Source organism: Macaca mulatta, chromosome 3 (genome assembly GCF_049350105.2).
Source record: "Macaca mulatta isolate MMU2019108-1 chromosome 3, T2T-MMU8v2.0, whole genome shotgun sequence".
NCBI classification, from domain to species: Eukaryota; Metazoa; Chordata; class Mammalia; order Primates; family Cercopithecidae; genus Macaca; species Macaca mulatta.
The window spans coordinates 22,634,279-22,658,183 of record NC_133408.1 but is presented as its reverse complement, the minus strand read 5'-3'; the positions used below and the strand labels follow the sequence as shown (position 1 = coordinate 22,658,183).

The window sequence follows — 23,905 nt, the reverse complement described above, 5'->3', positions numbered from 1 at the left end:
TATATTGCAGCGCTATTCACAATAGCAAAGACTTGGAATCAACCCAAATGTCCATCAGTGACAGACTGGATTAAGAAAATGTGGCACATATACACCATAGAATACTATGCAGCCATAAAAAAGGATGGGATTGTGTCCTTTGTAGGGACATGGATGCAGCTGGAAACCATCATTCTCAGCTTACTATCACAAGAACGGAAAACCAAACACCACATGTTCTCACTCATAGGTGGGAATTGAACAATGAGATCACTTGGACACAGGAAGGGGAACATCACACACCGGGTCCTATTGTGGGGAGGGGACAGGGGGAGGGATAGCATTAGGAGATACACCTAATGTAAATGACGAGTTAATGGGTACAGCACACCAACATGACACATGTATACATATGTAACAAACCTGCACGTTGTGCACATGTACCCTGGAACTTGAAGTATAATAAAAATAAGGACATACCAAACTAGTAAAGGAAATTAAAGGGATTTTCAGGCACATTTTTTTTTAAAAAAGGATTAAAACAAATTTTTAAATGTATGAATTTTATGTATTTTTGTTCCCGAAGTGAATCTATTTCTTGGAGCTGTGTTATTTATAATTGAATGATAAATTATCACAGTACTTAGTAGTTTAAAACTACAGCAGTTTACTATGTTTCAGTTTCTGTGGGTCAAGAAATTAGAAGCTACTCAGATGGGATTTTCTGGCTGAGAGTTTCATGAGGGTCCCTCGAGGCTAAAATCAGAGAGTAGCTGTGGTTACAGCCATTTCGAAGACTTCTTCACTTATATGTTGCTTAGTTGATGAAAATGTGAACGGCTAGTGGCTGGAGTAGCCAGGGCTTCTCGAACATCTTTTTCTATCTCCATGTCATGTTTTCCCTGGTCTCCACAATGTGGCTGTGGAGTAGGTTAATACGGTGGCCCCACAACTCCAAAGTATGTATCATGAGAGAGAAGGTAAAAGTAGTTTCCCTTTCATGATCTAGCCTCGGAAAGCGTGCAGCATCACTTCTGCTGCACCCTTTTGGCAGAAGCAGTTGTAACACTCTGCCCAGACTCAAGGAAAGGCAACGTAAGCTAACCTCTCAAAAGAAGAACGTCAATGTCATATTGTAAGAAAAGCATGTGGAAGGGGTTAAATGTCCACATATTGGAGTTTTTATCTCCAGAGGGAAAAACAATTGTCCAGAGTAGCCAATAGTACATTCCACTTCTAGGCACAACACTGCTTAAGTTTGGAGGTGACTCTTTAATGTGTGGAGAAATAAAGTTGGTACACGGAGATTAAAGATACATATATACACACACACGTATTTTTATATATTTTTTATATAAAACATGATACATATTTATATATTTTTATAAATATATATGTATATTTATTTATTTTTTAGATAGAGTCTCACTCTGTCTCCTAGGCTGGACTGCAGTGGCACAATCTCAGCTCACTGCAACCTCCACCCGCCTGGTTTAAGCGATTCTCATGCCTCAGCCTCCCAAGTAGCTAGGATTACAGATGCCTACTACCAGGCCTAGCTAATTTTTGTTTTTTTGGTAGAGACAAAGTTTCACCATGTTGGCCAGGCTGGTCTCAAAGTGCTGACCTCAGGTGACCAGCTTTCCTCAGCCTCCCAAAGTGCTGGGATTACAAGCATGAGCCAACACGCCCGGCCCGATTGAAGAGATGCTATGATTGAGGTTGAAAACGTTTGTATCATCAAAAAAGACACCATATACGTGTGCAGATGATTATGATGAGAAGAATATGGGATCTATTACCAGCTATATGTGAATTCAAAAGTATCGTAAGAACTCTGAACTACCAAATGTGGTTAATACAATAAGAAACAATTGGTCTATTGCCTGCCCATGATATAAGCAGAGTCTCTCCTGTAGTCAAGGAGAAATCGTGATTGAGATTTGCAACTCTATGGAATCAGAATCAAGGCAAGGGCAGTTTTTACACTCTGATGGAAGACTAATTCATGTCTGAAGTTTGTGGCATGATTTTTTACTGCTCTTGCTAGGGTGAATGATACGATACCCTAAGTCTTCAGCACATTTATCACATGGAATCTTTCCTTTAGAAGTGTAAAAAACATACAGAATTCAATACTCGAATATACATATTAAAATATAGAAATACACATGTATTTTAATATTCATACTGAAAATTAGGCAGTTAATTGTAACAATTTAAAACCCTACTATTTGAATGAAAAATTATCATAGCAATATTTTAGGTTACCAGAGAAGTTATTCAAGGTGGTAAGAAGCTCACTTCAATGGCTGTTATTTGGATAACCTATCACGTTTGTTTTAAACAGCAACAGAAACCCAGTGGATACAGTCGCAGGGAGACTGATTGCAAAGATAAGTTTAAATATGCATGGAAATGTGAATATGTGACTATGATGAGGATACGCGCACACATACGTATATGTAGACAAGTATACCGTACATACTATGTGTGGTATATTTGTGTACTTCAGCGCTATTAAAGAAATAGAATGGGATTGTTTAAGAGAAAGCAAGATCTGGCTTAATGGAAAGTGTTAGATCTGCCTTTTCATCCAAAGATTTGATTACTCAAGCTGGATCCAATTAGTGACTCCACAGTATCATTGTATTCCACTGATGAACTATGGGCTTAAGGAAATCAATATGTGTAGTTACTCAACTACAAAGGACAAATGTTCACAAGTGTATATGGTCTAGAATCCTCTGCACAAAGCAATATTTGTATTTGTTCCTTCTGCACTGTTTTGTCTGTCTACGCTCCTCATCTATTAAGTTAGTTGCCTTTTTCATCATCCTGGGGAATTCTCTTGTGTAAATACTCATAACCTGAAGGGAACTGACCCCAAAGAAGTGCCAAAATGCTTATGTGCACTGTGACTATCTTCACCTGCTTAGTGATTGGCTAAAGCTTGAGTTTACTGTGATGATCTGCTATAAAAATGCTCCCCATAGAGCAACCAACCTGTGAAAGATTACTCAGCCTGCGGATTGCACAAGCTGTCTCATACCAAACACAGAATCTCTACTGAGCTAAGTAGCAACAAATATAGCATCTGACATTTACTTAAATCTTAAACATATGCCCACAGGGAGTTTCAAGTAGAAGCTGAATGAACACCTCATAGTGGAGGTAGAGAAATTTAAAATGGGATAAATGATTCTTTCACTTCTGGATTCTATGAAGTTCCGTGATTTAATCCATTCTTTGGCCTCAGCTTCAGCACAATGACTTCTGAGTCCCATCGTCTTTCTGTTACACTTTAAACTCTAGGAGTCTTTGTTTCCAGTTTGTCTGCCTATATTGGGAGAAACCAGTTTGGCTAGAGAAAATACAGCTATCATGATTCCACTTTTTAATTCAAACTGTTACAAATTCAAACCTGTTAGGATTAAAAGAACACAATCAATCTGTAAGAAGTGGTGGGTATGTCATCAAATATTAAAAGGTCAAATAGTACTAAGTAATATTCCTACATTAGGAAAATTACTTAAGAAAATTCAATCTACTGGGAACTCTTATCTTTGAAATGTTATAAAGGTCATAGAATGAATGATTTAAAAGTATTGCAAAAAATAGTTGTTTATAGTTTACTTGCTGTCTTTTTTTTAACATGTCACACCTTTATAAACACACTGCAATGAAATCACATCTCAAAGATAATAAACTTCTATTTACAAAAGATAAAATTATCTTTAATTTTCATACAGTGTGGTGTCTGAAGTATTTGAAACTATTCATATCACTTTTTTGATACCCTTATATATTTGCTTTCTATGACATATGCTCGGTGATTATCCTTTTGATCTCTGAAATGTACCTTAATCTATTTGCTTCAGCTTGGAAATGCAGTTCCAGAAACCGTGTAGCGTGAACTCAACTCTATAGTCTATTCACACAGAACTTCTCACTATTTCCCCTTTAAGAATCTGAACTTTTGGCAGGGTGCAGTGGCTCATGCCTGTAATCCCAGCACTTTAGGGGGCCAAGGTGGGCGGATCACCTGAGGTTGGGAGCTCCAGACCAGCATGACCAACATGGAGAAACCCCGTCTCTACTAAAAATACAAAATTAGCTGGGCATGGTGGTGCATGCCGGAATCCCAGCTACTTGGGAGTCTGAGGCAGGAGAATCACTTGATCCCGGGTGGTGGAGGTTGCAGTGAGCCGAAATCACACCATTGCACTCCAAGCCTGGGCAACAAGACCGAAACTCCATCTAAAAAAAAACAAAAGAAAATCTGACTTTTGTAAAGTTGCTGATTTCACAGAAATATATTCTTCTTCCTCCCCATCTCTTTACACCTTTGATTATTGTGTTTACCAAATTCCTAGTCATTCTTCAAGATCTACTTGATAATTTTCTTTCTCTGTGAGGCTTTTTACTCAAAATGTAAGTCAAATTCTACCAGAGAGCGTTATTCTCATGACATAGCAAAGTCCTGGGCAGATAAGAGACATTCAATTTATGTAATAGATCAAACAAGGGCTTTAGATTCAGAAGTCCTGGGTTTAAATTTTAGCGCTCTTGTGGGTTTGAAATCCTTCTCCAGAAGCCTTTGCTTCTTCATAGAAAACAGAGCTAATTACCACTTTCCTGTAAGAATTACATGAGAAAACAGAGGAATATCACCTAGGACAATATCTGGTACTTAGTAGAAGTTCTATAACCAGTTGCTACCACTGACACTATTATTATTTCTCTGCTCTCCCACATTTTTAAAATAATGGTAAATAATTAAATACATAGAAATCTTGAAATGTCCTTTTCTTTGTGAACCTATGTTACCAATCAAGATAATCACATCTCTTTAGACACCTGATATGGTTTGGCTGTGTCCCCACCCAAAAATCTCATTTTGAATTATAATCCCCATAATCCCCACTTGCCAAGAGTGGGAGCAGGTAGAGGTACTTGGATCATGGGGATGGTATCCACTCATGCTGTTCTCATGATAGCGAGTGAGTCTCATGAGAACTGATGCTTTTAAAGCATCCGGCATTTACTCCACTTGCAATCATCTCTCTCCTGCCACCCTCTGAAGAATGTGCTTGCTTCTCCTCTGCCTTCCTCCGTGATTGTAAGTTTCCTGAGGCCTCCCCAGCCATGTGGAACTGTGAGTCAATTAAACCTCTTTCCTCTATAAATTACCCAGTCTCTCATATTTCTTCATAGCAGTGTGAAAACAGACTAATACAATACCCTTGAAATATACATGGCCTTTGTTTTTCTCCTGCGATGTATTTAGTGGTTTATCTGTTCATTGAATTATTTTCAAGTCAGAAACAATAAAAATATAGTAGCTTCTTCTTAGATAATATCAGTCCATCTTCCTGGTGTTAATGCTATTTTCTCTCAAGGATTCACAACTAAATCTAACTGTAGTACCATGATGATTTATATAACCCAATAAACAAAATAATTATTTTGATAAGTAGTCATAGAATGTTGATTTTTTTATATAAATGTATCATTCAAATACAGAAGGTCCATGTGATTTTTTGACTTTATGATGATGTGAAGTGATAAGCATTTGGTGGAAACTGTATTCTGAGTAGCCATACAAACATTCTGTTTTTCACTTTCGGTACGATACTAATTGTATGAAACCCTTTTTTTTTTTTTTTTTTTAGACGGAGTCTTGCTCAGTCACCCAGGCTGGAGTGCAGTGGTGCGATCTCGGCTCACTGCAAGCTCCACCTCCCGGGTTCACACCATTCTCCTGCCTCAGCCTCCCAAGTAGCTGGGACTACAGGTGCCCGCCGCCATGCCCGGCTAATTTTTTTTTGCATTTTTAGTAGAGACAGGGTTTCACCGTGTTAGCCAGGATGGTCTCGATCTCCTGACCTCGTGATCTGCCCACCCTGGCCTCCCAAAGTGCTGGGATTACAGACGTGAGCCACTGTGCCCAGCATATGAAACATGTAACAGTTTATTATAAGATAGATTTTCTGTTAGATGATTTTGTCCAACAATGTGGGCAAAATAAAGGTATTCTGAGCAAATTTTAGGTAGCTTTAGCCTAAGCTATGATGTTCAGCAGGTTAAATGTATTAAATGTATTTTGACTTATAATATTCTCAGCTTATGATGTGTTTACTGGAACATAACTCCATGATAAGTAGAAGAGCATCTGTACTTTTCTTCTTTTTATCCTTCCCCCTCTTTGGGAGTTTGAAATATTTTTTAATTCACAAGAAAGCCCATTAATTATTAAAATCTAGTTACTGAAATTCCACTAGTTCCTCCTCCAGGTATTTAGCAGGATACTTAAAATTAGTATGAGTTTTTCTTCCACAGTGGGCACTAGTTATGCAAAAAAGACACTGCATACTAGATAAATGTTGTTTAGCTTGATGAGTGGATGGGTACATGTATATAGTCACACACATTGGCTAATACCATTTAAGGGAAGAGGTAAGATATTGGAGATTGTATGTTTCTTCAAAGGCTGTAACTGGAGAAACAAAGGGGTCAGAGGAAAATGAGTATAAGAAAAAAAGTATTAAAAAGAATGACCATTAAGCAGGTTTAGGAGGGGAAAGCAGGTCTCTGTCTATGACTAAAGGAAGAGAGAAGCCAGCATATTGGCAAGTCTTCTGCCCTTCAGAACACCTGCACCTTATTTGTTTGGAGCAGTAGTTTTCAGCAATATTTATTTTCAATATTGTAGGTCTGTGTATTAATCCATTTTTACATTGCTAATGAAGATATATCTGAGACTGGGTAATTTATAAAGGAAAGAGGTTTAAGGGACTCACAGTTCCACATGGCTGGGGAAGCCTCACAATCATAGCAGAAGGCAAAGGAGGAACAAAGGCACGTTTTACATGGTGGCAGACAAGAGAACATGTGCAGGGGAACTGGCCTTTATAAAACCAGATCTCATAAGACTTATTCACTATCATGAGAACAGCACAGGAAAAACACACCCCCATGATTCAACTACCTCCCACCAGGTCCCTCCCATGACATGTGGGGATTATGGGAGCTACAATTCAAAATGAGATTTGGGTGGGGACACAGCCAAACCATGTCGGTCTTTAATGCTGCCTCTGCAGAAAAATCCCAGTTTCTCTAATTTCTTTTATATATAAAATGTTTTGATCATGGACATCTCAGTGTGTTAAACACTCAGATCATGAGGAAATCTGAGTTATCGTTGCAATTAGAATAACTTCCCAGATAATTAACATTAGTAAATACTAAATTTCAATGCTCTATTTACCCCTCAAAGATTTGCTAAAAATATTTTAATTATGAACATTCAGTACACTAATTCTGTGTAGTGAGCACCACAGTTTTATACAGAAATAAGTATTTGTATCTTGATGAATATTTAAGGCTTAGTAGTTAACAGCATTTTTATCTACTGATGATACTAAGTGCTTTTGCAAGGTTAATGAATTTTAATATGGAGGCGATTATGTTACTCTGTCTGCTTCTACTGTTTGCTGCACTGAAAGAAAATCCAATCTATTAAAACTCAGTGTGGAGCAAAGCCATGATGACCCACTAGTAATTGCTGGTTGACAATGTTGCACAATAGTTGGTCCAAAAGAAATCTGGCCTTGTAGATCTGGCAGGGGTGTCTAGTAAAATGCCACAAAGGTTATTGCAGAATATAAATGAGAAATTGTGTAACAGTAGTCACCCCAGTGATAGAACATTGAGGTTATGTTTACTCAAGTGGTAGCAACATGGTTATAGACCTACTGGCAGCATTCATCTCAGGCAAATTAATTAGCTTAGACTACTCCAAAGCCACTTAGCAAAGATTGCAAATCAGTGGAGAAACCAATTAAACCACAATAAAGAAGCCCATGCTGATCAGTATGGCCATATATTATGGACTGCAGAGTCCCCCAAGCATTCTCCTTTTATGTGCATTCACATAATTATAATCCTGGTCAGAATGGAGAAAGAGAAATTATTGAAACAACTGATGAAAATTTAAGTTTATATATGGGATGGTTGTACGTAATAAAATGCTAACAATTGGTCATCTGAGAGAGTGGTTTAAAATTTTCTTGTAACTTTTGTGTATATTTTAAATTATTTCAAAGTATGAATTATTTTAAAAAATTAAACTTCCAAAGAATAAAAAAGCATTATGAAATAAAAAGAGTAATAATAAATAGTCTAATGGCAAAACCTACCATAATAATTTTATTTTCAATCAAGTCAACCTTAAAATTAAAAAATACATAGGATAATGATGGTATCTTTGTTTTTATTGGTCAGATCACAGTGAATATAACACTTACTGAACAGAAATGCAAAAGGTAATAATCCATTTTGGATATTTAAAAAGCAGGTCTTGATATAATTGTATTTTTTAGAAAGAGTCTATGTTTCCTATTTTATGGGCACGTACAATCAAGGCAGTGCATGGCACAAAATATTTTTTCTATTTTAATATTGTTTGCACAGCTGCCCAGTACTTTAGAAAAAAATCAGATCAGGCATATTTTGAAGTAATTCACGGTGTTTGGGAGTGAAGTAGAACGTAGAACAGCTACAGAGTTGACATCTTCAGTGCTGTTTGCAGCCTGGATATACCCTCACAAGCTCTCTTGTCCCAAAAGACATCCAAAGCAGGCCTGGATGTGGCTTCTGAACATTTGATGTTTTCTCATATCACCTTCTAAATTCAGCCTCCTTATTAGAGGAAGACAAGCCTATCAGAACAGATGTTCAGCTGAGTGGAAAGAAGAGACTACAGATTGAATCAATAAATCATTAAATGGATACTTTGAGAAAACAAATTAGTTACTTTTGTTCTTATATTACCCAGATTTTGACAAAATAATATGCCTTTTTCATATCATTTTTATGAAGATTTTTCTCTCACACAAACACGAATGAATATAACAGGATCTTTGTTTCTGCTGAATTCAGACAAAAATTGCGCATTTTCAACCAAATTTCCTGAAAGAAATGTGAAAACATTTAGGCAACAGGAGTTGCCTGACTTTGATGCCTCCCTCTTTTGTGAAATGTTTTATTATTGCGTCCATCCATCAGGGCCATAGATTTTATTGGATTTAGCTACCTAACATCTGCACTTCATTTCATTTTGGTAATTAATTAATTAATTTTTAAATTGATAAAAATTCTATATATTTAACAGATACAACATGTTTTGAAATATGCATACACTGTGGAATCCCTAAATCAAACTAATTAACATATTTTCTCACATAGCCTTTTGTGGGAACATACCATTTTGTGGGAACACTTAAAATCTATTCTTTTTGCAGTTTTCAAGAATATATTGTTATTAGCTATAATTCACTACATATTATCTCTTGAATTTATTTCTCTTGCCTAACCCCAATTTTTTATTATTTGATTAACATCCTTCTAACACCATTCTCCCGCCCACCCCCAACGCTTGGTAACTACCATTCTGCTTTCTGCTTCTGAGTTCCGCGTTTTGAGATTCTTCATGTGAGTGAGTTTATGTGTAGTATTTTTCTTTCTTTTAGGCAGTTTAAATCCTCATTTGCCATAAAGCCTTGCAAGAGCACTCCTTCAAAAAGTAGTCTCTCCTCTTCAGGTAGTGTGGCATGATTTCCAAAAGTTTGCTCCATTGCACGTTCTGATCCTTGAAATGATGTATTTCCTATAAATTATATTTTCAATTACGTTTGGAAAGTACTAAATACTACAACTCCTCTTGTAGAGATTGAAAAGGCAGATTCACTATTAAAAGTTCTGAAATTTCCAGAATTAATAAATCAAATTAGCTTGGTTTAATCTAGGTTTTTCTAAGGTAGTTGGTGATGGAAGCTTTCCCCATTATCTAAGATTTATTCACATCCTCCTGAATTATTTTTCAGGTATCTCAATTTGAAAAATGCTATATTATGAAAAGTAGATAAAATATATTAGTGATTAAATTTTACTATTTTAAGATGTGTTCATTTTTTGCAGTCAAATTGGTTGTTTTCTTATTTTCCTTTTTGCATATTTATGACTGCTCTGACCATCGTGTTCTTTCTTGGTTCTCCCAAAATACCTAACTGCATCATGGTAGGCTTTCAGTCTTTTTGATTTAGCAAAATTATTTTTATAAAAATATGAATTAAACAAATATAAAAAAAGTCTTGATGAAAAGACATTAATTGTCTGAAAAGACGTAAAAATGGCATAAAGAATAATGTAGGTATATACATACCACAGAGCTTAAAAAATAAAACTTGAAAATAAAAGTTGAAGATCCTTGTATATCCCTTCCTGGTGGCATTTCATGCTATTTAGAGGAACTCACCATCCTGAGGTTATTCTTTCTCGTTTTTAAAGCTTTTCTAATAGTTTATTACAAGCCCTGTATCCTTAAGCAGTAATGTCGATTTATTTTATAATTTATAAGTGGTTCTGCTGTATGTGTTTTTATTCTTTTCTTATAAATATATTTGTGATATTTAGCCTTACTAAAAATAGCCTCAAGAATTTATACATTTAATGCTGAATAGAATCATGTTATTTGAGCACATTTATTATTATTATTATTATTATTATTATATGCATTACAATTTGCTGGTGCTTGAAACAATACTTCTGTGAATATTCTCAAATATAGCTCCGTTAATGCCGTTGGATGTATTCCATTATACTTGGTGGTAAAAGCAATTTCTGCACCATAATATATGAATATTTTTACTTTCATTGTGTCCCAGCTCCTATTACTGGGTAACAACTAACCCCCTTAAACGTTGTAGTGAAAAAGAACCGCGATTTGATTTCGCTGACAGAACTATGAATGTCTGGGATAGTGGAGAAGGCTGAGGTGGCTTAAATTCTGATATATCAGAATCCTTTAGCTTGTGGACTCACATCCGCTAGTCCAGGAATTAAAAGAAAAAAAAAAACTACACACACTGTAAAATCAGCCTGTGGTCTGATTGTATATGGCCCCTGAAATAGAAATCATTTTTACATTCATAAAGTTATTTTTAAAAAGAAAAAAAAAGGAAGTAATAGAAGTCTTTATGTGGTCCTCAAAACCTATATTATTTATACTATGTGGCCTGTTACAGATAAACAAAATAAAAACTAAAGCTTTGCTAAGGAATATTTTGGATATGGCATGTAATGAATTTTTTTAAAAAACACATTAGTACAAACTCTGCCTTTACTGATAAATGTACTACAATTGTATTTATTGTGTTAGTTAAAAGGTTCAGGGTTTTTTTTCCTACCATCGTGTGTACTACTTTCTATTCATTATTTTTCCCTTTTACACATTTATATTTTTACAATTTATTTTTGAAATAAAATGTACACTGTGAAAAAAAATCTTCAACATCTTAAGGATCATAGCAAAGCTCTTAGTGTAACTTTAAAATAATCTATAACTTAATCTACTATTTTGAGTGAGACCCGATCTCACTTATACAGGGAACATATATATATGTATATATATGTACATATATATGTTCTATATAATAGAGTGCTATATAATTATGTTCCAGTGTTATTTCAATATAAACTAACTTAACTCCTGCCATAAGCTCTGCCCCATTAGCCAAATGCATTTTTAATATTTTTCATTTGATATAATTCCTAGGTACTTGCTTAGTGATACGATTCCATAATGCTTTGACCTAAAGCATCACCTACATTTCAGAATTATCTGAATTCTTAATCTCTTTTCCCCCAACTGATCACCTTGTGCAAAGATGCACAAGAACGTGGCTGAAGGCAGTTTATATGCAGGATAAGTAATGCAGAGAGTGAGGCAATTATCGCAGTTGGTTATCTATAGTGATTAAATTCACCTTCGAGTTGCTCTCTTCTCCAAATCATATGACAAACACACAGGTAAAGGATTCAGTTAAAATTGTAATTCCTTCCATTCACCAGGTAACACGTGTCTTCTTTCATGGAAACAGAACTCCTCTGGATGATTATGATTTGGCATTCACATAGAAAAGTGGCTCTCAAAGTTTAGTGCCTATCAAAATCACCCGAAGAGCCTCTTAAAAAATGAGAGTGCTGAGTTCAAAAATAGAGTGCTGAGTCCTACTTCCAGAATTCCTGATTCATTGGGTCTGTAAGGGGCCAAGCATTTGTGTTTCTAGCAGGTTTCCAGGTAATGGTAAAGATGCTATTCTGGGCATCACTTTAAGAACCGTTAATCAACACTACTATTAAAGAATTGATCCTGTTGCAACACCCAGAATAATAAGGAATATTAAACATCCCCCCATTTTCAGAGCAAATCTAGCCTAATATATCAATTAGGGCTTACTCATTCTTCTTGCCGGCTTCTAGTAATTTACCAGCTCTGTCTGTTAAGTATAAATTAAGCTGCTGACCTAAGTTCTTACTGTATTCCCTCAATTGTGTATGAGAAATAAAATAATGAAATCATCACGTGACCAGAGATTAATCCTTACAATATTTTCAGAATGCTAAATCATATTATAAGTATCTCCATTAAAGAAATTAGTACAAATTAAAGGAGATCAAGAAACTCTGTGGGACAGATTTTATGAATCAATTAGGTAGACTGATTATCAAATTAATACTTCCATGGGCGCGGTGGCTCAAGCCTGTAATCCCAGCACTTTGGGAGGCCGAGGCGGGCGGATCACAAGGTCAGGAGATCGAGACCACAGTGAAACCCCGTCTCTATTAAAAATACAAAAAATTAGCCGGGCGCGGTGGCGGGCGCCTGTAGTCCCAGCTACTCAGGAGGCTGAGGCAGGAGAATGGCGGGAACCCGGGAGGCGGAGCTTGCAGTGAGCCGAGATAGCGCCACTGCACTCCAGCCTGGGCAACAGCGTGAGACTCCGTCTCAAAAAAAAAAAAGAAATAATTAAACACCGTAGCCTATCTGCTTAAGAAGTAGTAGTTGGATCATAAATAGGTAGAAGCATGTTTATATATGTAGGGTAAGGTTGAGAGAGAAGTCCAGTAAAGATGATGCATTTCATGAGGTATCAGAAAACATCCATGATTTCATTAATTCTAGAACTGCTTAGATTTCTTGCATTTTTGAGGTTGCTACATAAAATACGGAACACCCAGTTAAATTTGAATTTCAAATGAACAATGGATATTTTTTAGCACAGGGATGTCCTAAATATTGCATGGGAATTACATTACTATAATTTTTTTATTATTTTTCTCAGCATTAAATTTAACTAAGGTTTTCATTTGCTAAATCTGGCATTTCATTTGCTAAATCCAGGCATGTTCAATTGCCAGAGTAGGAATATGAAGGAAAATTAATAAAAAAGGTTATGAAGGGCTCTTCCCTCTCTGCCTTTGGAGGTTAGCCTATGGACAACAAAAATATAGCCAATGGGTGAATGATCAGGATATAGAACAACAGGTCAAGAGTGAAGTTGGAATTGCAGATAAAGATTTCAGTTGCTCCCACCAACATAGTAATTTAAGCTATTTGGCACCCTATTCTTCTTGTGTGTGTTGAGGGTGCTGTAACAAACATACCATAGACTGGATAGCTAAACAACGAGCGTCTATTTCTCATAGTTCTAGAGGCTGAGAAGTCCAAGATCAAGGTGCCAGCAGATCCAGTGTCTGGTGAGAGCCCTCCTTCTGGTTGCACGTGGCTGTCTTCTTGCTGCATCCTTCCATGGTAGAGAGGGGAGAGCAAGAGCAAACAATTGTGTCTCTTCTTACAGGGGCACCAATCTCATTAATGAGGGTTCCATCCTCATAGCCCAATTACGTCTCAAAGGCAACACCTCCCAAAATCATCACATTGGGGTTTATGATTTCAACATTTGATTTTTGGGGAGTGATGCAAACATTCAGCCCATAGAACTTTTCCTATTTCTGTTCTTATCAGGCATTATGGCAAGTTGTAGATTTGTAAATCCCCTGTTAATAAAGAGATGTACCTAACCGAATTCTCACACCTGTGCCTTGGTTTGTTATTTCAAAACACTAAAATTTTTTTTGCATTACTTAGTAGTAGATATGTTTCAATCAAAGATACATAAGAAAAAGAATAAGAGTCAACTGTTTTATTTTTAAAGGTGGGGGAGGCATTTTATTTTATTTTTTAAACTTTCCTAACCCACAAATTCTCCTATTACATTTCTTATGAAAACAAGACTAGAAGACACTAAAGTGAAGACACCGAGCCTCCTCACTGGCTGACATTTATTGCTGAGAAAAGTTTAAGCCGCTTCATATCTTCCACATCTCCCATAACTTCTATTTTGGCATAATGCTAAAAGAGTATTCTACATATTTAAATATAATGAAGACTATAGTATATTCAAAAGTTGGATTACATTGGTCAATTCAAACAACCGTTAATGGTTGTCAATGTAATCCAACTTTTGAATATACTATAGCCTTCATTATATTACATTAAATGCAATAAATGCAGCTTAAACTTCCTCAGCGGTTTAAGCAGCTTAAGCTACACTACTGTACTGTTATAATAGACTAACGCAATGCTCCATTGTTTTTGTTCATTCTGAGTCTGCAAATTTAGTTCTTTCAATTCATTCTTTTTTAAATTTAATTTTATTTTATTTTTATTTATTTTGTATTATACTTTAAGTCCTGGGGTACATGTGCAGAATGTGCAGGTTTATTATGTAGGTATACACATGCCATGGTGGTTTGTGGCACGCATCAACCCATCATCTACATTAGGTATTCCTCCTAATGCTATCCCTCCCCTAACCCTCTACCCCCTGACAAGCCCTGGTGTTGATGTTCCCCTCCCTGTGTCCATGTGTTCTAATTGTTCAACTCCCACTTACAGATGAGAACATGTGGTGGTTGGTTTTCTGTTCTTGTGTTGGTTTGCTGAGAATGATGGTTTCCAGCTTCATCCATATTCCTGCAAAGGACATGAACTCATTTTTTAATGGCTGCATAGTATTCCATGGTATATATGTGCCACATTTTCTTTATGCAGTCTATCATTGATGGCCATTTGGGTTGGTTCCAAGTCTTTGCTATTGTGAACAGTGCTGCAATAAACATGTGTGCATGTGTCTTTATTGTAGAATTATTTACTTTAATTTGAGATAGAGTCTTGCTCTGCTGCCCAGGCTGGAGTACAGTGGCACGATCTCAGCTCACTGCAACCTTCGCTTCCCAGGTTCAAGTAATTCTCCTGCCTCAGCCTTCCAAATAGCTAAGATTACAGGTGCCCACGACCACAGTCAGCTAATTTTTTGTATTTTTGATAGAGACAGGACTTCACCACATTGGCCAGGCTGGTCTCAAACTCCCAACCTCAGGTGATCCACCCACCTCGGCCTCCCTAAGTTTTATGATTACAGGCATGAGCCACTGTGCTGGGCCTCAATTCACTCTCTTAACCAGAAAAATCAGTCAAATAGTAGATTACTCCACAATTAAATTATAATTAAAATAATCTGACAAACTTAATCATCAACGTTCTCTTATTTCTTAATATATATATTTTAAATTTCCTAACTAAAATGCGTTGATTTAGTAATTTTTTAAGTGTTCTTAGTATTCATATTTTGTACAAGTGCATGGCACATACATAAATTTAAGAAATATTAAACTTAATAAGATAACAAGAATTTCAGGTACTTTTTATGTTTCAAACTCTACTTTTTTATTTAGTATTTTAAGTTGTTTACTGTTTTTAAAGTATAATGAGCATGCAGTATAAAATGCTTACATATTATTTATGTAACTCTGGAATTGGTTATTTTGATGACAGTGCTAAATTCTTAGGCCTCTGTTTTTTTTTTTTAATTACTACTGATAGCACTGTTAGATTTTCTACTCTCAATTTTATAAAAGTGGAAAAAAATAACATTCATTTATATTTTAGGTAAAAATTTGAAAATCTATAATTTTAACAACTTATTTTCCATAACCTAAATGTGACTGTATGCTTTGAATATGTATAAACAGTGAATATTTATTTTAATAAATACTGCTTTGCAGTCTATGTAAACCATGCAGAAGCAAATTTATTTGGGATTGATTACAGATTTAATAGCTCATCTCATGGGGACATAAGATCAAATTAAAGTATTAATAATATTCTGACACAATCTATTTGATACTCCAGGCAAAAATATTACGATGGATCACAATGCAGGAAAACATGGTATTGGTTATTCTAGGTAAATAAAGGGTAGGAAATTTATTATACTTTTTTATTTTGACCCCATGAGGTAAGATTTGGTCTTAAATGCTAAATGATCATAGTATGAACCCAACAGCTTAGAATTTCTGAGCCAACGTAAAATTGCTTTAGTGACGTTTAGTAAACAAATATTTTTGGATGTTTCTTTTTAACCAGGCAGTATGCTGGGCATGGGGAATATGAAGATGACATTAGTTCATGTTTGCTATTTGTTTTATATGTTATGAAAGAAAACAAACGAATAGAAAATTCAAATAGAAAACAAATAGTGGATAATGTGGACATGTTTACTTTAGAAAGGTGACTGGAAGTGGCCTTTCTGTGGAGGCATTATTGAATTTAAAAATCGAGAAGAATGGCCAGATGCAGTGGCTCACACCTGTAATCCCAGCAGTTTGGGAGGCCAAGGCAGGTGGATCACATGAGGTCAGGAGTTCGAGACCAGCCTGGCCAACATGATGAAACCCCATCTCTACTAAAACTACAAAAATTATCTGGGTGTGGTGGCGAGCACCTGTAATCCCAGCTACTTGGGAGGCCGAGGCAGGAGAATTGCTTAAACCTAGGAAATGGAAGTTTCAGTGAGCGGAGATGGTACCATTGCACGCTAGCCCTGGGGGCAAGAGCAAAACTCCATCTGAAAAAAAAAAAAGTTCAAGAAGATGGTCATAGGAACCACAGGGGGAAGAGCAGCCCAGAAAAGTATGATAGCCCTTGGCTAATGTGAAGAAATTAAGAGAAGTTCAGTTTAGCTTCAGAGTAGATCACATTGGATTATATTGAAGACAGACGTGAATTTATATTTTATTTCAAGTAATAAGCAAACAGCCCTTCATAAACATAAAAGATAAATTGTGCAATTTATATTTTTGAAAAGTCATTCAGTTTGCTGTGTTGATATTGGGGAGTTATATAAAAGGTGGGAAGATCCTTTCCATGGCTGTCACAGTAAGATAAGAGAGCTGATGGTGGCTTTCACTAGGGGAAGGGAGATGAAATTTGTAAGGAGTCAGGGAGAACAACTGTGATAGTAATAGTGATTGTAATATATAGTGGCCGAGGCTATTTACAAGAGGAATTATAATGTTGCTTAATGGAATCTAGGTTAGACAAAAGAAAAAAAGGGATGTCAGAAGATACTAAATCACGAAAATAGAATGAGAATAATGTCCTAAAACTTACAATGAAATTAAATAATTGAGATACTGGGATTTTAAAGCAAGTATTACGGGAGACAGGAGGTTGTAGTTGGGAAACAAACTTCTAGAAATAAAATTTCAAGGTAGCCTAAAATCTGAAGATGATACATCTCGCAGGTGGCTGTATTAGTCCATTTGAGCTGCTGTAACAAAATGCCTTAGACTGGGTCATTTGTAAACAGCAGAAATGTATTCACATTCTGGTGGCTGGAAAGTATAAGATCAAGTTGCCAGCAGACACAGTGTCTGTTGAGGGCTTGCGCTCTCCTTCACAGCTGGCACCGTCTTGCTGCATCCTCACATGGTGGAAGGGACAAACAGGGTTGCTCAAGCATCTTTTACAAGACCATTAATTCCGGTCATGCCCTCACCACCTCCTAAAGCCTCCACCTCTTAACCCTATCACAATGGCTGTTACATTTGAAAATAATAATTTGTAGGGCACACCAACTTTCAAACCTTAATGGTGTCCATGGCAGTGGATAGATAGGTAACTTGGAGGGGAAGGAAAGATAAATGGTAAGACAGACTGAGGCAGTAGAGTGTTAGATAGTCAAGCTCTGCAGAGGTGGAATTCAAAGTGATTAATGACAGGCATTCAGGGAAAGGAGAACAAAGTCTTCAGTGAATTAGATGAAGTTAATAGAAGTTAAAAAAATAAGAGTCTGGACTTTTAAATATAATTGTTGAGCTTTAAAAGCAATCTAGAAGTTGAAGCTATAAACAAAGCTACAATTATTCATTAAAGTACTATAAAACTAAGCAATCTTCTCATCTCAAATGTAGAGATAATTACATTTGATTTGAGATTACATAAATTGAATTTCAACCTTAGCATGATAAAGCCCTTTGAGAGTCTTAGAAGGAAGCTGCTGAATATATACAACTTATTACCATTAGTAGAAAAGCAAACTTAACCCTGAAATCTGTACTTGGAATGCATTTTATTTTTCTAATTTTTTATTTTAAGAGCAGCTGTAGTACAAAACACAATTCCGTTTAAATAGATACATAGTATAGTATTTAATATGACTTCAGATTTGCTTATTGTGCTTTATTATCTAAGTAAAAGAAAAAAAATGTCTTCCTTCACAAAGCAATAGATTTATTGTGCAAAGGCAAAGACCGCTTCAGTTTGAATTTCTTGCCAAACCAGATAATTAAAACATACAAACAAATGCTAATTTTTTTCATAGAATATAAATACTGATATAAGGAGACATACATTATTGGAAAGGCAATTATACACCAAGAGTTTGTCCAAAAGAGAAGATGCCATCTGGCGTTTCTAATCTGATGTATGACTAATCTGAGATTGAATTTATCACAGAAAAACCTGTAATCATAAGACCTTTGAAAAGTTCATATTATGCATGATCAGAAAGCATTAGCATCACCTGTGAATCAGGAATGCTTCTGCTCTAAGGAAAAGTCTCTTGATTCAAAACTTTTTCAATTTTTATTACCCCGGTTTTTTCTTCCCACAGTTTCCATCTGTCTGGCACAAGAAATCTTTGGCTTAAAAAACAAATAGCAGGATGAGAAAATCTTAGAGTACAAACTCTATACACAATGCATAAATAAAGTTCAATATATTTAAAATATTTTTTATTTTCTTTGAATTCCCTCCTAAATACTGGCTATATTTCTTTGGGTTCCTTCCTAAATGTGAGTATCAGCTAACATCATAAGACAAAACATGTAATTAAAAATTTGGTTTCATTGCTAATTATCCATTCCTGGAATTCTAGGCTGAAAGACAGTGCTTAGTTTTAATGTTCGAGTAAGGTGTTTCTAAAAAACATGCATCTGGAACAGTGATTTCTAAAGTCCAGGGTTATTTCCACAGACTTATATTCTTACCAGAGAAGTTTAGTCATTTACTGACATGGTAAATCATTTAGCTCTGAATTTTTGTTTCCTCTTCTCTGTGGAGGTAGATGACGTTAGATGAAGCAAAAGATGATTTCTACCACTCTTTATTCTTTGGATTCCAGTGATGTAACTTAACTCCAAAACTTATAAAAGAAAATGAAGTCCACTGTACAAATGTGCAACAGAAATAGGAAGGCTTTGGTTGAAAATTTGAGTAAAATAAAATTGACATCATATAATTCTAACAGTGCTATCGAAGCCATGCATCTGATAGCATTGCTGCTTTAATTTATAATTTATAAGAATGAGGAAGAGCTGGCTAACATGTCTGCATCTGTCAACCTTAATGTGTTATGATTACTAAAAATCTGTTATTAAGTGAAGAACTGCTAGTCGTCTTTTATGTTTAGCAGACAGATCTTAAAAAAATGAGCCTAGGAAAGAGAAGGAATGCCATAGCGTTAAGAGCTCATCCTCTGAGTTAGATAAACTATGTGTTCATTCTGTCTTTCCCACTTTTAGGGGTGGGAAATCCGCTCCCCCTAATCCTCATATTTGTTTATAAAATATTATTAAATGAATAGAGTTTTGATAATTAAGTACATGTTATATAATGAAGTTTATGTTATATAATGAAGTATGAAGTAATGACCTTCATATAGTTGACCTCAGTATATTATGTGTACATACACATAATACATGTATGCGTATGTGTATGTATGTGTATACTTGTAAATGATTACTAGATATTCAAAATAGATTTTGCTCAGAGAATTTACATCACAAATATTATTCTACTCTGTAGCTTCTTCCATTAAAAAGGCATGTGCAAAATTCAAGTTCATAAAACCATTTCTTATGTAGCAGGAAAATCACCATCTCCACTATATTTTAAGGTTTTTAGAAAAATCAGTTGACATTAAGATGATGTATTAGTCTGTTTTTACACTACTATAAAGAGCTGCCTGAAACTGGGTAATTTATAGAGAAAAAATGTTTAATTAACTCACAGTTTCACATGGCTGGGGAGGCCTCAGGAAACTTACAATCATGGCAGAAGGTGAAGCAGGCACATCATACAAAGTGGCAAGTGAGAGAGAGAGAGACAGGCAGGCAGGCAGACAGACAGACAGATAGAGGAAACCACCACTTATAAAACCATCAGATCTCATGAGAACTCACTATCACAAGAACAGCATGGGGGGAAACCGCCTCCATGATCCAAACACCCCGCACAGGTCCTTCCCGAGACAGACAGGTGGAGACTACAATTTAGATGGAAATTCAAGATGAGATTTGGGTGCGGACACACCAACCCATATCAGATGGTAAAAGAGATTTAATTTGCCATGTAAATACATCACAAATGTAATCTTTTACCTTTTTGTGTCTACTTGGCTGCATGTCATTCACTCTATACATTTATCTATCCCTTGGTCACTGCAAAATATAGAAGTGCCTACTAAACTGCATTAAATTACTCTCAGTGTGATTTTTTAAATGTGCTCTAATACTGCTTTAATCAGACTGTCTCAATAACCATAGCAGCTCATTGTACAGCTGTTAGATAAAAAGAGTTTTACTCAATTGCCTCGAAGTTTACTTGATTTTGGAACTTTGCATGTCGGAGTCACTGATAATGTTCTAGAAATGGTTTCTGCAAATTTGCAGATTAACAGACCATTTCTATGAGTTACTTATGTTTGAGTTCTCTAAATCTAATTTAAATAAGTAGCCGTTTTCCTCAAGGAGCAATTTTATAAAGAAGCAACTATTAATGGGGATCTGTATATGGATTGTTTAATGTGACTATGAAGTTTTAAATTTTTTTCTTAGAGAACAGAAACACCAAATCTTAACAATAAACCAAATAAACTTCTCAAATGCTTAAATTAGAAAATAAAATTAGATAAGCATAATAAAATTAGAAAAACATATTTTTATCTTGAAGAGAAATTATTTCTACTCCATAATTTGTTTTTAGAATAATTCCTAAATAACGATTATTTACACATTCTACAGGAAATTATTCTTTTGTCTGCACATTGGTGGTTTCTAACTCTAGTTGGGGAGAAGGATTTTACTGACTGATAATCAGCAAAATATAAAGTAATGAGAATACACCACCAAAACTTGAGAATACCAAGTGCTCTTTAAAACATACTGATACATAAATTCTCAAAATTTCCCCGTATTATTTTTCTGAGATTGTTTCACAGGCAGAATTCTTAAGTTTCTAAGTACTGTGATTTCAGCATTTGGCATCAGAAGAAAACAGCAGGCCTGAGAAGCTTCTACTTACAATATTGAAAAAGAAAAGTGAAGAACAGATTTTAGAAACAGAATATGGGGAATATAAAGCCCCTTTTTCACTGCATCATATACAGACTATCTTAAATTTATTATTAATATATTAACAGATAAAGCCTTTTTTAATTATTTTTAGATTTCATGTTCTATCTAAATTCATAGTGGGCTTTGCTGCTTTAGGATCCATGTGATAATATTTGTCATACACTGTTTCATAGCTGCAAATTACGTAACATTTTCTAAGCACCCACTAAAGACAAACTTTCTACCATTCTCAGTGCCATTAAAGCACCTTGTACCTACATCTAAACCTTAAAGTTTTTAAATGCCACCAGCCCATGAAAATGCAGCCCAGTTTTAGTCTGGCATGATTTGTAGACTTCTTTTTGGCTGCTGGGCTTGACAATTATGGATAAAATCCAATTTGTCAAAATACACATGATAAATTCTTACTAAGATAACACTTTTGTAGGGTAAAAAGAAACTAATTTATGCAATTGTATAAAATGATATTTTTAAAGCATATCACCCAGTGACCTTATTATTAGCCTTATTATTGCCAGCTTGTTCTAAAATGTTAACTAAGACTTTGGTCTCTCTGGCAGAGCAAGAAACTCCATGTGGTAGATAGAATCATCGTGGTTCTTCATGGCCTGGCTAGATGTGTGGATCTTTCCCAAAAGGAAAGGTAGGAGATAATTAATGGCTGGTTGCCATAATCTATAATATATGAATTACACAAATTGCCTAGAAATCCTAAATAAACCCAGGTTTTACACATTTTATAAGAAGATAAAACTTTACAGATATATCAAGTTTTATATGTAATGTTTAATACATTATACACTGTAAAAATTTAACTTTTAATACAGCTTAGGTTTTGTTTCTAATCCCAGTGCTATAGACTGGATGGTTTCATCCCACCAAAATTTGTATGTTGAAATTCTAACCTCCAGTGTGATGGTATTAGGAGGTGCAGCCCTTGGTAAGTAATGAGGTCATGAGGGTGGAGCCCTCATAAATGGGATTCGTGCCCTTATAAAATAGATCTCAGAGAGCTACCTCCTCCCACCATGTGAGGACATAGCAAGAAGACATTTATCTATAAAACAGGAGGGCAGCCTTGACTTGACCTAGAATCTACTGGTGCCTTGCTCTCAAATTTTCCAGGTTCCAGAACTTTAAGAAATAAATGTATGCTGTTGATGAGCTCCCCAGTTTATAGCATTTTGTTATAGCAGCCCAAATGGATGAAGGCACTCTGTTTTTCAAGAACACAGTAAAATCTTGCTATAGCATGATAATAGAGAGAGAGAGACTTCTAAAGGGAAAGCATTTTGAAATGACTAGTGCAAAGTAGGTCATTACCATTTTTTGCAACATAGAGCTAGTTAATACTAATTTTTAAGCTGGCTTTCAACTCCAGCTATCCAAGTGCCACACATGTTGTTCCAGGAGCTGTCATCTGCCCTAGGGATTTTCCTCTTATTATAATTTAGCAGTATAAGTAAAGCAGACATTTATTTAGGTTGGTGCAAAAGTAATTGCGGTTTTGTCATTGAAAGTAATGGCAAAAGTAATAGAAACATAATTTTTCTGTGTCTGTTAACAGAGAAAGAAAGAATTAACTAAATGTATCTTTGTGCTTCTTTAGACAATAATGCAATACAGTAATGAGGCAATGCCTATTGCTTTAGGTGGAGGCAATCTTTCTTATTTAATAATTCTGAGCAGAAATTTCAGCTCAACCGATACAGCAAATAGCATTTCCCAAGACATTTATTTGCTTTCTGGCACAACTGTTGGTGATAATCATTCAGCTGGTTTTCTTCCATAGAGGAGATAATATTAGCAATGCTGCCCAGTCCCTGAATTGTTTCAAGTAAGGAAACTTTTATAATGAGGAAATCAGTTCTATGTTGTGAATTACAAATAAGGTTAAATGAGACCCATACTTAGTTTATGGGGTGGCAGAGTGGAGAGAAAGAAAAAAAATTATTAGCTGTTGACAAACAGGCAGGAGGGCTGTCCTACTGAAGACTATGCTAACCACACAGCATAGGATAAAACTCATTTAGAGCAGGTGTGAATGGTGGGGGAACAAGTCTGGGTTTGATTTTGACATAGGGTTGATTTTTCAGGAATAAGTTAAATTAGGAGATCTACTACCAGCAACCTCCAGGGTCTTCTTGTCAACCATCATTACCAGAGCAATATCCAAGTGAGGAGTGGGTTTTGGGTCATATATCCAGGGAGAAAAAGATAAATTAATATTATAAAGCTGTTTAGTGGGTGCAGCTGACATTTTCCAGTATTTGGTGACATAGATCTAAGAAGGTTAAATTTACGCCTATAAATATAATGG

General features: G+C 35.6%; 1 long non-coding RNA gene across 1 annotated transcript in view; it reads left to right on the top strand.

Moving 5' to 3' along the window:
- LOC106997299 (uncharacterized) overlaps window positions 1-23,513 on the top strand; it is a 62,596-nt gene extending 39,083 nt beyond the window's left edge. Inside the window, exon 3 of the long non-coding RNA XR_001443452.3 lies at window positions 22,146-23,513. This is a non-coding gene — a long non-coding RNA (uncharacterized LOC106997299). The remainder of the gene's footprint in view (window positions 1-22,145) is intronic.
- Window positions 23,514-23,905: the final 392 nt, after the last annotated feature.